General features: G+C 37.5%; 1 pseudogene; it reads right to left on the reverse strand.

Moving 5' to 3' along the window:
* Positions 1–828: 828 nt before the first annotated feature.
* On the reverse strand, positions 829–1,883 carry LOC138046331 (uncharacterized; annotated as a pseudogene).
* Between the last annotated feature and the right edge of the window lie 7,401 nt (positions 1,884–9,284).

The raw sequence follows: 9,284 nt of genomic DNA on the forward strand, positions 1-9,284 counted from the left end.
CAGAAAGTGGCACTGGTTCTACTAGCATCAGTGGGACCAGCAGTGAAATATTGGATGGCGAAGTTCACTTGGCCAGCTCCAGCAAACAGTGCTGGAAGGAAAGGAAGCGAACAACAAAGTGGAAATTGCCGACCGAAGACACCGGCAAGGAAAAGGCACTTTCCATCAAGAAAAGCCTGGAATCCATAGAAAAGCAAGGCAAAAAGCTCACTGTGGTTGTGGAGGGTATGCAGCAGAACCACGGGAAACAGTTAAAAATGATGGCATCTTTCATGGGCTCTCTTCTGGAAGCCATAAAGGATAAAAAATAGATGCATGACAGTTAACCTTTTTCTTCAATGGACTGTTCAGGCCGAAGATTCCTATTAATACAGTTTATAGAGTTTAGAGTTTATACTTACAAATATATATTTGAATTTTTTTTATTCAATCGCTTTTACTTTATTAAAATCATTTTCCAGTAAAGAACATTTTTCAATTCAGTTTACAATGGACTGTTTGGGCTAAAGATTCCTATTAATACAGCTTACAGAGTTTAGAGTTTATAATTTATTTACAAATATATACTTGATTTGTTTATTCAATCGCTTTTACTTTATTAAAATCATTTTCGAGTAAAGAAATTGTAGTGATTACTGTAACATTGTTTGATTCAGTTTACAAAATTGTAAAATATCAATTAAATGTTGAGGTTCAGTCATGCATTTGCAATGTACTCTCTTAACACACTTCGAATGTCGTTCCTATCCCTTATAACATCATCGTTGTTGCTTTCATGTCCTTGATCTCGAGGGTCATCATTTTCATCATCATCCCATTCATCTTGATTCAGTAGAAGAAGGACTGCACAAGCAACAGCGATTTTGTTGGCAAATGAAATCTTGCTATCCAACCGTTTTCCCAGTATACGCCACCGATTTTTTGGCATCCCAAAGCACACTCTACTGCTACTCTGGCACCAGACAAAGCTTTATTGAAAGCTATTTCCTCTGGATCTCTCGTTGCTTCGGGAAATGGTTTTTGAAGCCAGGAGGCAAGAGGGTATGCACTGTCTCCAACTAGATAAGGTTTGATATCATTACCCCCAATTTGCACAGAAGGACCCGTTAGAATCTGATCGTGCTCTGCGAGATCAAATATTGTACTATTTCGTACAACTCTCGCATCATGCATACTGCCTGGAAAGCCAGATGCAAAGTCAAGGAAGCATTTCCTTCCGTCAACAATAGCTTGAACAATGAAGTCGTGTTGTTGGTAGCGACTGAAGTAGTCCACAGCACTGTCTGGAGGAGCAGATATTATTATATGGGATCCATCAATCATGTTCATCATCATGATCCATCAACTATGTTCGGGAGATCAGAAACATTTTAAAATGTCTCTGTGCAACGCCGTGTTTCCACCTTTGTGAAGGGGAACTTAATGTAATCATTCCTGAGGTTGAAAAGGGCCTCCACAACATCTTGCACTGCTTCTAGAACAGTTGACCTTCCAACGTTGAAAACCGGCCCAATACTTTCGTACGAGTTACCGTGAGCTAGACGGTACAAACTAAGCGCTAGAATTTTTTCTGGAGCAATACAGTCACGCAATCTTGTATTTTCTCGAGTTACGGCCGGCCGCAAGACGTTCAACAGAATATCAAAGGTACATTGCTTCATTCGTAGTTGCTTTCTGAAATAATCCCCGGGAATCCTTCGGTCATTATAGTGAATCTCAAACCAAGACTGGTCTGGTCTTGGAAGTCTCCAAAAGTATGGGTTGTGTCGACGTACCCTGCGTATCTGTCTTCTACAGTATTCAGTCGTTAAGAGCACCACTTGATTTCGAAGGTATTGATGCCTCAACAACAGGCACACCATAAGGAGCATTTTGTCCGCCATCTGAGCAATGTTTACAAGAAAGAGGAATGCAACAAGTAATAAAATTTGAACACGCTCCATTATCCCGCCAAACTAAAAAATTGAATAAATTATAATGAAATATAATATTGACAGTGTTGACACAACTTGAAGACTTTACCTTGTCAATGCGGATGCAACAGACGAGACAAAAATTGTCGCAAAGATTTGCCACGGACAATTGCGATTTTGTCTCCTAGTGCGGATAGGCCCTAAGCCAAAAAAGTTAAAAGATCATGTGTATGCTACTCATCAAACAATCATTCAGACTAAATCACCACTGGAGTGAGTCTGCAGCAATGAGTTCAAACCTTGAAACCCCTGGGAAATTTTGTGTCTTCTTCAATCAACATTATCAAAAAATCCATGTCAATTTCATCACAACCATGAAACAAGTCACCACTGACTCTTAAATACATGTAATTGGTGAAAAGGCAAGAGATCACATTCTGTAGCAACATTACATTACATTGTATGGACGTCACCCTTTCTAAACTGTTTTCTATGAATGAAATAAATAGAGGATATTACACAGTGGCGAGAAGATATGAATGTTATGTTCGAGTGGCAAGAACAATATCTCACGAGTGAGCGAAGCGAACGAGTGAGATATTGTTCTTGCCACGAGAACACAAAATTCATATCTTCGAGCCAACGTGTAATGTTCTTTTTATTATATGGAGACTAAATATTGAATATTTACGATTTTATCGTGTTTCACAGTAGTCAAGTTTTACAAATACGGCTGGGCTTTACAAAAAAAGGCAGGAAAAAAAAGGCGGGAAGCGTGACGTCATTGAACAATACGACACTCACAAAGGTGACATACGGAAAATACGCCACTCGGGGGTCCCGGATGAAGTGGCGTATGGAATCTACGAGTGGTTTAGTTCCCAGTAAAACACTCTCCTCCATATAATAAATGTATATTATACACTGTATAAATATTATTCATTGAGTCCTTTCACAGGAAAAAATGAGCCCATCAAATAATTGACCTGCTCCCAACTGTTTGGCTTCATACATGTACATGTAGCTCAGTTGGTAGAGCATTGCAACAGCATCACAGAGGTCATGGGTTTGAATCCAGTTGGAGCCATTAACTCATAACCCATTGACTGACTGGGGGTTCCCCTTTGACGATTAAAATCATCTGGCATTAGACAGTAAAAATTTAATACTAAGTACAGCCGGTTTAGGCCGGGTTGGGGGTGAATGGGTTAAGTGCAAGAATCATTTCTACATTTTCACTATGTTTTCTGTAAAGACCATACACCAGAGAACCTTGCATTTTATTCCATTCAAGGGATGAGAGGGAGGTGCCTGGCACATGCAGTATCATAAATGTATTTAATGTACGCTACTTTAAAGGCCAAAAGAATGACCATCAGTTTCATTTCATGTAATAATGACTTCTGGGAGCTTCTTTTCCTTTTACAGTCTATTTTATAAGGCCTTTTTTACTTTCACACAAAGCAACCATCAGTTTCATGAATGTCCTAAAAACTCAGAGTGAATAGATACCATGGTGCCTTAGCACACACTGATCATTGCTTATGCATGAGAAAACAGATATTTCCATTGAATCTTTTCATGAAAATAATATCTAAAAGAACAATGTGACCACAGAAATTCTCTGTTAAAACTGTGAATGAATAGATACGATGATACCCTTAGCACACACTGATTGTTGTTTGTGCCTGACAAAATCAAATATTTCCATTCAATCTTTTCATAAAATATCAAAAAGAACAAGGTGACCAAAGAAATTCTCAGTTACATGTACATGTAGGTTGGTTTGTTTTGCAAAAAAACTAAATTTTACTGTTTTATTTCAAGTCAAATAACCTACAAAGAAGTTTAAAACCCAAAACAATGCTATAAAAAGGAGGTAAAGGAACTTAATTCATTTACTTTCCTACCGTGAACTGAAATTCTTCTGTTCGGTGTAGTTGTCGTACAGGTAAGGATCGGTTAAGAATCTTTGATAATCATCTCAACTGTCAACTAGCATTTGGCGTGCCATGTAGATCATTTTTTAATTACACATACCATACAAACAGATCTCACCTTATAAGATAATAATTAATGGAGACTCCCAGGGATTCCCCATTAGTGAGAAAAATTGTCTGGCATTAGAAAGAGAGTAAAATACTAAGTATGACCAGTTCAGGTTGGCTTGGGAGTCAAAGGGTTAAATCATGATTGTATGTAGAAGTCTCATATTGTTGGGATTCATTTTCCAAATAATTTACGCCGTTAGTTTTCACTCAGATGGATGTAGTCCTATTTTCCCTGATTGCATAAAATACTGGTAATAAATGCTTCATAAATCTCCCACAGTGTGTGCTCATTAGCTGAGTAATTTTATTTTTTCTCATTACTAAGAAAATAAGCAACTACCGGTACTGGTAATAATTTTTTACTATGGAACAAAAGTCATTTCCTTGAAATGACATTCTACATGTTCATAAGTGATCCTTTCCTCAACTTTTTGGGAGTGTCTAAAATATCCTTACTGCCAACTTTCAGCTTCAAAGTTCTCCAAGTGACAATTATTTTCTCTACCCTTTCTGATTCTTTTTTATTTCATGGTTATTTCTCCTTCAGTTATCTTTCAAATAAGTTCCCCAGCAAACTGGTCTTGGTATAATGAGGAACCTTGCCTGATCCCATTCTGTACCAAGGGTTCCATATTTGGGGTATTTGTGTACTGTTACTGAGGATAAAGATAGAATCATCTTTTCATTGTACTTACATGTCCTTGATCGGGCTTTTCCGTGATGCACACGTTCATTTTAGGTATTGTCATCAACAATATCATGGTCTAACCATTTTAATAATATATGTACTTGTAAACTACTCAGCAAAAAAGTAGCTCCAAAGTCAACATTGGAAACCATTGATTTCAAAACCATCATTCCTGGTCAGCGGTCATCAGACAAGATGGCCACGAAATTTAAAGCTCCTACATGTAGGTAAAGGATAGAAAGTTGAAACTTTTTCTTCATTATTTTGTTTTTACTGTCCTTAACCAATGAGACTTATAGATTTTACTCTGTCTAACGCCAGATGATTTTACCCGTCAATGGGGAACCCCACAGGAGTGAAAGGGTTAATGTTAAATTTTTCTTGCAAACAAGTCTGCTAACGAGAGAGGGAAACAAAAACAGCAGTGTGCTTTTCTTGAACATTTTGAAACGTTCGTCCATGAGTTGTTGGCAAATCTGAGCAAGGGACAAAACCAGATTATACAGGACATCTTGAATTTAAAAGCTTAAGTCCAACACAATGAATCTGCATTAGAGCAGATCACTAATCAATTTACTGTCCTCAATGAGAGTGTCGAAGGACTTAAAGGAGAGTTTCAGGACGCAGTGTGTAAAGTTGATGAGATGGAAAGCTCAATTCAAAACCACATGAGGCAAATTGAAGTAATGCGTGAAAGACTACTCTCCCTCGAGCCTCATTCAAGGGAGTGCAATCTCCGTTTCGACAACATTCCAGATTCTGCATCCAGAAAACCCGTATAATTTAATCAGACCAACTCAATATGGAAGAGAAGATAGAGAACGCTCATACAGTTGATCCCAGTCGCAATGAAAAACCAAGAGTGGTAATATGCAAGTTTTTTTGTCGTCCTGAGAGGCAAAAAAAAAGCGTGATCTTGAGGGAGGTGTTTGGATCACAGAGGATTTGATCTGGGATCACGAAGGGAAAAAAAAACTCAAAGGTGTGATGAAGGAGGCGTTTGAGAATGGGAAAAAACCCAAGATTCCATTGTGGGAGATTATATATAGATGGCATTCCACATTGTAAATCATAGTCTATTCATGGTCAGTTTAGTTACAACATGTATATATTCATCTCTCTTGAATCAAACTTAGGATATTTTGTGATATTTTGACTTTATTTTATTTCCTTTTTGAATTTAAATGATAACGATGCAAACGATCCAGAATTACATCTAAATTCCTATAATGACCATCCACATTGCCAAAAGTGAATTTCTCGCTATATGAAGAGGAAAAATCAATGTTTCAGTTTACAGACGTAAACCAAATACATGTACATGTAGAGGTATTCTTACTGTTGGATGCTACTGATACTAAGAAATCTTTTGGTCATGATAAGGTTCACCACTTAGTATTATCATCTGGTGCATTTGAAATATTTAGGCTACTGACTCATATCATAAATCTGTCAATTAAATTTGGAGTGTTTCTAGATAGCTTGAAGATTGCTAAAGTTATATCGATTTTTAAGCAAGGCTCTCAATCTGCTTGCAATAATTACCAACCAATATCAGTGCTTTCGGCACTGAGTAAAATAATTGACAAATGCATTCTTAATCAATTAGCCTTTTAGATCTGTAAGTCTACAGCAGATTTAATAGATAAAATCACAGGCCTTGATGAAGACTGTTATGCAGTATCTCTCTTTCTAGATCTAAGAAGTCTTTGATATGGTCAATCACTCTTTTAATTTTTGTCATCAAAACTTGATCTATATGGTATAGGAGGCAATGCAAATCAGCAGTTTAGATCCTATGTAAGGAAAAGAAAGCAAAGGAGTTTACTCATGGTGTTGAATCAGATCTTCTTTTAATAAACTCAGGTGTACCTCAGCGTTCGATTTTGGGTTTTTTTCTTTAGTTATTTACATAAAATGATCTTGTTAATGCAACTAAGTACTTCTCTATAAGATTACCATTGATTTCAAAACTATCATTCCTAGTCGGCAGTCATCAGACCTGGTCAGCGGTCATCAGACAAGATGGCCACCAAAAATTGAAGCTCCTAGGTAAAGGATAGAAAGTTGAAAATTTTCTTCATTATTTTGTTTTTACATTGAACATTTTGAAAAGTTCGTCCATGAGTCGTTGGCAAATCTGAGCAAGGGACAAAACCAGATTATACAGGACATCTTGAATTTAAAAGCTTAAGTCCAACACAATGAATGCACTAGAGAAGATCACTAATCAATTTACTGTCCTCAACGAGAGTGTCGAAGGACTTAAAGGAGAGTTTCAGGATGCAGTGTGTAAAGTTGATGAGATGGAAAGCTCAATTCAAAACCACATGAGGCAAATTGAAGTAATGCGTGAAAGACTACTCTGCCTCGAGCCTTATTCAAGGGAGTGCAATCTCCGTTTACTGACTCGTATAATAAATATGTCAATTAAATTTGGAGTGTTTCTAGATAGCTTGAAGATTGCTAAAGTTATATCGATTTTTAAGCAAGGCTGTCAATCTGCTTGGAATAATTACCAACCAATATCAGTACTTTCAGCACCAGAGATGTATCCAGAGTGCGTCGTTGCATCCTGGGATGCACTTGTTTTCCTTTTAGACGCATAGAATATCGAACAAAGGGTCCAGTTGGAAGCAGAAAAAATTGTTTATGCAAATTATGAACGCCAGGAAAAACAAGCGAACGGCGTATTTCACAGGGAAATTGAACATTCCCATTTCTCACATCGGAGAAATGATTGAGTTCCTGAAATTTCAAGGTAAGCTGTTATTTGTAGTCGAATAATTTCATTTTGTCAGCCATTATGTCCAGCTTCATAAGTTCAGTTTTGAATTCGCACGTGTTGCGTGACACGATCTGAGCTGTTTTTACGTGAGACAATCAGCAACACTTTCGATCTGCCGCCAGTGATAATAAAACATTTCAGTGGAAGTTCAGTTTGTTGCATGCTTCACAAGTGAATTTCAAGCATTAGTTCGCTTATCGTGAGTGAAATGACAGAGAATCCAAAGGTAAAGTATGTTAAATTTTTGTTTGTGCGACCCTGTTGATATTAATTCTGGGCGTGCAAGTGTCATCGTCTCGGTTCTTGTTTTGCACGTACAGGCGCGTAGCGTGGTCATTTTTCAAGTAAGCACAAGTACATATGATCTAGCAAGCTAAGTAAACAGAGCGAAAATACTGCGTTCTTTATTTCTTGTCAAAATAGTTGTGTGAATACAAGCAAAGAACAAAGCGTCTTGCCCTTATTTTGAGCAAATTTGGTGCATTTTGGTTGTCTCTAGCGTGACTGGAATTGTCAAGAACGTTCTCGAAACGTCGCTCCTTTGTCACGAACGTTCTTGGAATGTCGGTCCTTTGCAACCTCGCCTTTTTGTTGCATGCTGGCCATACAACACTGCATTGTTAGTGCAAAAGAAAGGTACAATGCAAACTAAGTTAGAACATGGTATAGCTTTTGTTTTAGTTTTTAAAATTAATCAAAGTGGTGCTTTCATCACGAAATCTGGTTGCGTACAAGTAAATGTTAAGAATAGAAACGATTGCTAAAAATTTCAAAATTTTCTGGTCACTTCAAGTACGCAGTGGTATATGCGTATAGGACGCTACGCACCTGACGTAACTTGTCTGTTTTGCAAATTATGCAACTTTTTCGGAATTAGTGTTAAAATCAACGTGTTAAACATGAAACTTGAATGTATTCAATCGCTTGGTTATTAACATTGCCCATGGCAAGTCAAGGCTGCACGGGCCGACGATGGACTGTTATCGATCGCTTACATTTGTTTACTCTCTTGTTCCTAAATTACACCTCAAAGTGTGGTTAAAAAAAACCATACAAATGATGCACTCTTTTACGGAAAATTGAGATGTCAGTTCTGGTTTTTTTTTTTTTTTTTGCCTGTGGAGAATTAGGGTCATTTATCTTGACTGGAGCCAACAGTTCCTACAGCATACAACATGGATTTCGATACAGTCCTCGAGACGTTTCAATGTGATCGATGGAGCTTTGATACTTAGCACTACATTTTGATCACATGAATCAACAGGAAACAATTCAGTTTCAAAGAAATCATCATTTTAAGAACAGAACCTTTAGTCGGCCCGTTAGGGATAAGACTTAATGTTTTTGTCAATTAGAAATTGAGAAGAGTTTACTCTCTGCAGGTACAGCAATTAAGAGGCAATAGATACCGTGAGCATATTCTTAATTCTATAATCTTGATAATGCTTACAATTATGTCTGGACCCCTCACAGCACCACACAATTGTGTTCAAACCACAGGTCCGGTCCCAAGAGGACCCCCAAATGTTGGCAACAACCTGGAAACATGCTCTGCGGCACTTGAATAAATAATTTGGACAAATGCCCAACGTCTAACTTCAATCTAGCGCTTTTAGATCTGCAAAGTACTTACAGCACAGATTAATAGATAAAATACACCGCCCTTGATGGAAGACTGTTATGCAGTATCTCTCTTTCTAGATCTAAGAAAAGTGTTTGATATGGTCAATCTACTCTTTTAATTTTTCTGTCATCAAATACTTTGATACTATATGGATAGGAGGCAATGTCAATATCAGCAGTTTAGTAGGTCCTAGTTAAGGCAAAAGATAAGCAAAGGAGTT

The sequence above is a fragment of the Montipora capricornis genome, chromosome 4, assembly GCF_036669925.1.
Source record: "Montipora capricornis isolate CH-2021 chromosome 4, ASM3666992v2, whole genome shotgun sequence".
Classification (NCBI taxonomy): domain Eukaryota; kingdom Metazoa; phylum Cnidaria; class Anthozoa; order Scleractinia; family Acroporidae; genus Montipora; species Montipora capricornis.